We start from the raw sequence: 8,875 nt of genomic DNA, 5'->3' as shown, positions 1-8,875 counted from the left end.
AGGGGTACACATTTGAATATGCACTGCGGTTTAAGTTTCAAGCCTCAAATAATGAGGCGGAATATGAAGCCCTGCTAGCCGGAATCCGCATGTGTAAGGCAGCAAGGGCAACGAAGATTGACGCCTATTCTGATTCACAGTTTGTCGTTAGCCAGTATGAGGGAACATATGAGGCAACTCATCCGGCTATGATCAAATATCTTCAGGCAGTCAAGGATGAGACTGGGGCACTTGAGGAATTCCGTCTGAATCAAGTGCCCATGTCAGATAACAACCAGGCGGATGCATTGTCCAAATTGGCTTCATCCGCCTGCTGTGATACTCCTCGGTCGGTCTTTTGGGAAGTTCTTGAAAAAAGAAGCATACATGAAGAGCCCATTGGAACCTTAGACCGAAGCTCCACCTGGATGGATGCCATATATCTTTCAGACGACACGCTCCCTGATTCACCACAGGAAGCAGCCGTCCTAAAAAAGCGAGCTGCAAGCTTCGAGTTGAAAAATGGAGAACTATTCAAAGCAGGATTTCTTAAACCCCTGTTGAAGTGTGTCACCCCTGAAAAGGGGAAGGAAGTTCTCGAAGACTTGCACTCGGGATTCTGCGCCTCTCATATAGGCGGTAGGTCCCTAGCCGTTAGAGCCAGACGACATTACTTTTGGCCCACTCTTGAGGCAGACGCCAAGGAGTTGGTGAAGAAATGTGACAAGTGCCAAAAATTTGGCAAACTCATTCATTGTCCGGCTACTGATCTGACGGCCATCCACAGCCCAATCCCGTTTGCAAAATGGGGAATGGACATTCTAGGTCCTTACACGCCTGCTCCAGGCGGAAAGCGCTACATCTTGGTGGCTGTGGATTATTTCACCAAGTGGGTGGAGGCTGAGGCGGTTAAAAACATCAAGACGTCAGACGTAATTTCCTTCATTTGGAAGAACATTATCACCCGGTATGGGGTACCTATGTCTATGGTGTTTGATAATGGTCCTCAGTTTGAGACGCCTCAGCTAAAAACTTGGTTGGGAGATCAGGGGATCTCAAGCTATTTTGCATCTGTTGGCCGGCCCCAAGCAAACGGCCAAGTTGAAGCCTTCAACAAACTCATCTCAGACGACATTAAAAAGAAAATAGAAAGAGCCGGTGGCTTATGGGCAGAAGAATTAATCCATGTCCTATGGGCCATCCGGACAACAACGAAAGGGGCAACCGGTGAAACCCCATTTCTCATGGTATACAGTGCTGAAGCCGTCTTGCCTATTGAGCATTATGAGCCGACTCTCAGAGTTATGCTCTATGATGAAGAGGCAAATTGGGAGGCCATGTGGCTGGCATTGGACTCCCTTTCGGAACGTAGGGGAAATGCTGTCCTACGCCATGAGATATACCGTCTGAGGATGACAAGAGCCTATAACAAGAGAGTGCACAAACTTCCTCTTAAAGTGGATGACTTTGTGTTACGGAAAATGGAGGCAACCGGTAGGGCCAATGAGCTGGGAAAGCTAACTTCAAATTAGGAAGGCCCCTACCAGATCTATGAAGAAGTAAGGGATGGCACCTACCGCCTGGAAACCCCAGACGGCAGGCGTCTGCCTAGAACTTGGAATGTAGACAACCTAAAAAAGTACTACTTTTGAGATTGTAAACTTTTTGTAAACAATGAGTCAATTAATGAAGATTCAGACTTTGTTTGCAAAATCGAGTTATTGTTTAATTATCCATCCGAGTAATACCCAGGCGGATTCTTCTTTACCTAACTGAGTTTGACACTTAGTAAAGGTCATATCCGTTGGACCGCCTGGGTACTACTCGGATCCCTTGTTTATTTAATTTTGATACTTTGTTTATTAAACTGCCTGATTATCTGCCTGGGTAATACCCAGACTGACCCGCTTGTTTAAAAAAATAAGTTTGATACTTAGTGTAAATTCAATACTGACTAAAAACTAAGCACAAAAACGTTTAGTGGCTATACAACCGGTTCCAAACAAGACCAGAGGCTAAAATAGCCGGATGGTTGCTCATTTTATGAAATCGCCTGTCCCATCATGGACAAAGGCGTCCGGCGACACCTCTTCGGGTGCAATCGTCGCAGAGAACAGGCTATTTGTCGGTTCTACGTACCCATGCAGACGGCAAAAATTGAACGACCAAGTTGGCCAACTCATAGCTGTCTGACCAAAATAACCTATGAAGAACGAATAAGTTTCCAGATACCGGATGCCCACAGGCATCAGTCGGTCACTGATAGAAATTCTTACTTGGGTTATTTATTCCAAAGTTACACTCACTTCCCCTATTGGGGCAAAGGATTGTGTAATGGCTACACGTTAACCCCAGACGGAATATAACCGCCTGGGTAAGAAGCTCAAAGCACCTACTTTTATGGCCGACTGTGCACTTGGTTTGGGGAAATCACCATTGTGATTGATTGGCCTAAAAACACTTCATACTTCTCCAAGTATCAAGTGTTTTCAAGCCAATCAATCAGCTTGACATAAAACCAACCACACAGCCGCCCAGGGGCAAGAGCACCCGAATTGCAAATTGCCGCATGCTTTTTTAAGTTGGGCAAAATACTAAAGGATTTCATACACATGAAAAATTCAAATTGAAAAAAGCTCAAAACAGACATATATAAAATCCGATTGAGTCGGAATACTTCATTTATATTTGAAATGGCACAAAGGCCAGAATAATTGTTAGCCGGACACATCCGGTGAAGAAAGAAAGTAAAAATGTTAACCCAACCCCATGGTTGGTAAAAAGATACAACAAAACACGGCATGCAAGCCGGTAAATAACAACGATTGGCATACTGCCGCAGAAAGGTGGGAGGCTTGCCTAAGGCTGAGGCGGAGTCTTCTCCGGCAGAGTTTGGCTGGCTTGGCCCTCCTGATGATCATCCGCCTGCTCCTCATCATCAGAGACTTCATATCCCTGCTTAGAAGCCCAGTCTTTGAAGCGAGGCGGAGGAGCATCACCTAGTTGCTGGGCATCATACACCTCAGTGGCGTAATCATACCTCAGCTTATAGACCTCAAAGTCTATTTTTGGGTAGAGGAGGCCCTAGGTGATCTTCAGCCGGGCTAAGTTGTCCCGTTCATTCTCCTCAGTCAGCCGGGTCTGCTCCCGGGCCAGCTCATCCGACTGGTTGTTGCGCAGGGTCATGAGCTCGAGCTTCAGGCGGTCATTGTCAATCCGGAGTTGGGCATTCTTCTTGTCAGCATCTTCTAATGCCTTGAGATCAGATTTGGCATCTTTCAGCTGCTTCTCAAGGCCATCAGCCCGGCTGTTAGCTTCATCGTTTGTAGCCGTCAAACTCCGGATCAGCTCCTCCTGTTTCAACTCTACTGCCTTAATATTTAAATTACACATATAATCAGAATGTTCAGCAAAGTTGAGGTTTTCTAGGGCCCTCCGTTTGGTGTCATTTACCTCTTCCTGTTTCCGCCTGAAGGGGCCCCGGAGACTGTCCACTCTCACCATAGCCTGAGACAATGACAACCGGTTTGTGAGTTACTTGGCCAAGTTAAAGATAAAAGATATCAGGGTAAAGGGATTTTTTACCTCAGCCAGAGAACCCATTATCCGGTCAAAGTCCACAACCTGCAGATCAGGTATGGAGGCTTTCTCAGACTGGGTGAGGGTCGTCACCATCCGCTTTGCGAAGCCTTCAAGATCCGGTGGGTTCGGAGTAAGATCTGCATCAAAAGTAGTTCTTTGTGAGATAGAAGCAGCGTAGCTGGCATTCATTCGTTGCCGGCTGCTGACTAACCCTTTTGAAGAATCAACCTTGGTCTTGATTCTCATAAAATAAAGTGGCCAAGGTATCTCAGTTTGTTCCTTACCTTGAATTTCCGAATGGGTCTCCGGCTTGTTCTCCTCCCCAGTGGTTGCCGCACCGCCTGCAACCTTAGGTGTCTCGCCACCCTTCGAAGCCGTAGAGGCTTCCGGCGCTTTCTGATGTTCTGAGCTTTCACTCAGTTTCTTTAGAACAGTAGGGGATTTGCCCCCAGTCGTTAGACGACCGGATTGGGCAGAACTTTGCTTTTGGGGGGGATCCTTCCTTAAGTCCTTGGCAGCCGGAGCCTTCCCCGGGTTATCTCCCTGCCTTTTGAGAAGCTTGGAGAATGATCGAGGGATTCTCTTGGCGGACTCCTGAAAAAGAAGCAAATATAAGTATACCCAACCGGTATAAATAAAAAAAAATATAATAATAATATATATATGCAAACATTAAGTCAGGCGGTCTTACCCTGCCTTTCTTGTTGTCCTTTGCCTCGATGGCTGCCTTTTTGTCAAGTGCCGCCTCCTTGCGCAGTTGCGCCACTGACTTAGCAGGAGTCTTGTCCTGGTCAACCATCTTCAAGGCTTCTTCTGCAAAAACAAGAATTTCAAGTTAGAAATAATTAAGGCAAGTTTGCAATAAAAAGGAAACAACAATTATTCCGGGTGAGAAGTATTCTACCCCTGGGAAACATTGTGCTAAGTCCGCAAGCGGACAGGAAGCATTCATCTTTGAAGAAATCCGGATGAGGGATCCAGTTCTTAGGAACAATAATGTGAGTCCCATCCCCCATGGGCTCAGTTGTGGTTTCAAAAAATCTCGGCTCCATGATTTTCTCCCGGGCTTTAGTAGATAGTGCCGGGAGAGGGCATTTGCGTCTAAGAAGAGCCGGCTCGGTGTTGTACCGGCGCAGTGTCCGGTTGTGTCTTAGGGTGGGGGAGGAAATCAGATAAAACTTGTCCTTCCACCCGGACCATTTGGACACTTTGTCCAAAGTCATTAGATATTGGGGCAAGGTAGTCAAAGTATACCATGCCCCATGGCCGCCTGGAGCCTTGCTCAGGTAGTGCATATGAGCGAAGGCGGAAAATCTTTGGAACTCGCAAGCGGCAATATAACTTAATATGTTCACCCACGAATTAGGGTTGAGCTGCCAAACCCCCAGATCATATCCCTTAAGGATTTTCCTTATCCCGGGGTGGAGGGGGAACCGGAGGCCGGCTTCTATTACCGCCTCATAGCAGATGAAGTAGTCATCTCCATGATCAATGTCGTCCCCCAGGCCATTACAGCATCAGTCGAAGGGACAATAACTTCTCAACCCCTTCCAAAGGGATGTTTCTCCTTAAAGGCCCTGAACCCGCTGTTAAGAAGAGCAATGTTGCTCGGCAGCATCCGGGTTCTTTTAAGGTTGGGATTGTCAACTACTTTGGGCGGCTGCTGATAGTCAGCCGCAAAATCTCCCTGGTCAGAGCCGGAGGACTCCGCTCTTGATCCCTGGCCGGCCTCAGCGTCGCCGGCTTCATTGGAGGAGACGGCTCCCTCGCCGTCTACCTCTCTCACTCCAGAGCTCCCGGATGTAGAGGGAGCCTCTTCGTCGGATCCATTCTCCTCCCAATCCCTCTGATCCTCATCCGGGAAAACCTCATCGGCTGGCACTCTCATGGTGCGCCAGCTTTTAGACCGCCTGGCCGTTTGTTTCGTTCTGGCCATTGTGTCCTGCATAGACACAGAGAGGGAGGAATTCGGAGATGAGCATATTGGTTCCGACAGTCCATAAGAGGTACCCCTTGTTCTAGACTCAGCCGTTCCTGGGGATCGGCTGAGTGTCCTAGGCAGTGCCGAGTGGGTGGATTGGGAACTAATTTATATTTTCTATTTTCTAAAGAAAGCCGGGCATACAGGCGGAAAAAATGGTATGTAAATTGAAAGGGAGGAAAGCTAAAATGGTACAAGCGGTTACCTTTCTTTGACTCTGAAAAATCTGAAAACCGCTACAACCGGTGAACCGGGTGATGAACTGCTAGCACTCGGAAGCTTGAAACTCGCTGATTATGCAGGCGGGATCAGAGAAAAGTCTCTCTAGAATCTCTCTTTTTCTCTCTCTAAAAAGTCAATATGAACGTAAGGTGTGAAAAGGAGGGGGGTAACTTTCTATTTATAGAAAGTGAAAGTGGGGGGAAATTTTTTATTTGAAATTAAAAAAATTTACCCATTACTGTTCACCTATGAAAGGTGGACACGTGTCACATGCCCCACGTGATATGCACGTGCGACCTGTGAGGGGCAATTGTTTAGGGTAAAAATTACCCTAGACAGGTGTCCCAATAAGAGAAGGCCACGTGTTGAGCTCAGGATGGCCCAGGTGTCCCAAATCCCTAGGAGCGCCGTTAAACGGCGCAGCCCACTAAAGTCTATGTCAAATGACCTAGATAGGGGCACATTCTCCAACGACCCTATAAATAGGGAGATATTCCCCCCCATTTTGGGGACACATTGAATCATTTATTACACACTTATTCTCTTACATCAGAGAAAGACCTGAGCTTGGAATCCGAGTAGATACCCGCCTAAATTTCCGTTCTCTCTATTCCGTTTCAAGTTACTAACTTGTGTGTCGGAGGCGGAGCACCACCCAACCGGTGTCTCCATTTGTTTTGTAGGTACAGCTCACTGCAGATCAGTCTTTGTGTTGTAACTCTCCCAAGGGACAAAAACACCCAAAACAGAATGGTGTCCTTCAAACAAGTGTACTATTCCGCTAGTGGGTTCAGAATTATTAGAAAGCTAATATATTTAGTAAGGTCAAGTGCTCGGAATGCCTGGGTGGAGGCCGCTTCCGATCAGTAATATTAATGTATAATTAATATTACAGCTTAATCTTGATTGAACCCTTCGGGTCACACCCTAGCAAATATACGAACCGACTCGACGAATTAATTCAGATGAAATTAATTCATCGCCCGAGTGTTAAATATTTAGACGTCGGAAATTCGAGCTTGGAGCGTCAAAACTGAGCATTGGAGAATCTCAAATGTCGAGCCAAAATTAGGATTTGGCGAGACGGGAAAATGCTTCAAGTAACAAGTAAAACCCTAGCCACGCGAAAGGCTAGGAAAGCGTGCCCATTAGGTGCGTGCCACGTGGCAGCACACATGGCAAAACGCCATGTGGCAGTGTGCCACGTAGGCAGCATGCCACGTAGGCAGCGTGCCACGTAGGCAGCATGCCACATAGGAAGCATGCCACGTGGCAACGCGCCATGGTGGCGACACATATGGCAAGGGCCGTGGACCCGGGGCGATGGGTTATGGACACGGGCCAAAATAAAATAGCCCAACCGAACCCAACTTGGGGCTCAAGGTTGGGTGACACATGGTTAGTTCACATTGCATGTGAATTACCTTGGGGACAAAGTGGGAAAGTGGTCCTCACCTAACCATGTGACACTTGTTACTTGTTCCTTGGTTTATTTAACTAAAGGTTGAATTCATCAATCTTTCCATATGGGATCTTTCTTTGAAAAAGTCCCACATTGAGGATGATTGGAATCACAAGCTCTCCTTCCTTATTAATAGCCAAAGCATGGCTTGAGAATTCTTTGCTTGAGTGGGAGTTAGAAAGAGCATTGCATTTTGGCAAAAACTCTTAAACTCCATTAACACTTGGGTTTTGGTCGGACCTTGCTAACTCCAAGGTAGCGAACCTAAAAAGTCGGTGTTCGTCCTTTGTGGGTGAATACCATTGGAGGCTCGGTATTTTCGGAGCTAAAGCTTTCAAGTAAGATCCCATTAGGTCGGGCGAAGCACGCGTCAAAGGTAAATTCCGATTTTATCCTTTTATGTTTATTTGTTATGCTTTATGGTTTTATTAATTGCGAGTGGTTCTTTAGGTCGGGGTCGTTTCCGCGGTAAGTTGGACTTACCAAACCCTAAAACGGTTGATTACGGTCCGGTCTCGGTCCCCAAAAAAATTGCTTATTCTGGGTTCCGGTCTAGTTTTGGACTGGTGCGACGGTGCACAACCCTAGTTGTAGATGAGATATGACACATTTATATGTTTTTTTTTCATTTTAATATTTTGTGTAGCGTTTAATATGTGGGACATATGTTGATTATGTGTATGTAGACAAGGCAATCGGACAGTTCAAGTCATGTCAATTTGGGTTTGCAAACCTAGCAATCGGTCGTTTGAATCTAGTATGAGTTGGGTCAAGTTTGTGTCAACATAAATAATTAAATTGGGTTCAGGGTAGGTGATGTGTCTATTTTATAAAGTATTTTACCCCCGTCCCTTGGTCATAATTAGTAGTGTTTTTGGCTCTTTAGAGCCACTTTTATTACTAATTGGTGTTTTCCAGTGTTTTCGTAGATTTGGTTGACTTTTGCAGGGATTTATGCTTTTGGAGTATTTTCCCGAGATATTTTGGAGCAATCACGAGCATTGGAGAAACACGACCAGATTTTATAGCCCAGGGTCGGTTAGAGCCATCGAACCGGTGATTAAGGGCTCGGTATAGGTGATACCGGGGCATTTGGACCGAGTATTCAAGACCCAAAGAGGAAACCCAGATTGGCCCGAAGAATTGGAGCCCAATCGAAGTCCAAATATTGGCCCAAATGAGCCGCCCGGCCAAAAAGGCTGGCGCCCAGAGGCGCGCCCGGCCGAACGGGAGAAGCTTGGTCTGGCGCCCGGTGACACGCCCGGCCGGGCGCGAGATTAGTGTTAGAGTAAAAAAGGCGCGCCCGATCGGGCAGTGCCTCGCCCGATCGGGCGCGTGTATTTTTAGAAGACGATTAGCGTCGTATTAATTTGTTTTAGTTTAGGATTTTTGTACGGAGTATAAATACTCCTACGTAATACGATTTTAGTATCTCTTCTTTCTTAGACTTTCTCTCTCTACTTAGTTCTCTCTCTCTTAATCTCTCTCTAAACTTTTGTTCTTAATTCTTTCATTAATTCCAGATTTATTTTGGTAACGATTTCTCTTCCTTTAATCTTAGTTATTATTTTATTCCTTTCATCATGATTTATTTTATTACTTTGATTAGTTTAGTTTTTAATATGTGTGAGTAGTTTAATTTCTAGGGT

This window comes from Chenopodium quinoa, unplaced genomic scaffold (assembly GCF_001683475.1).
Source record: "Chenopodium quinoa cultivar QQ74 unplaced genomic scaffold, ASM168347v1, whole genome shotgun sequence".
NCBI lineage: Eukaryota > Viridiplantae > Streptophyta > Magnoliopsida > Caryophyllales > Amaranthaceae > Chenopodium > Chenopodium quinoa.
This window is presented reverse-complemented; position numbering follows the sequence as displayed.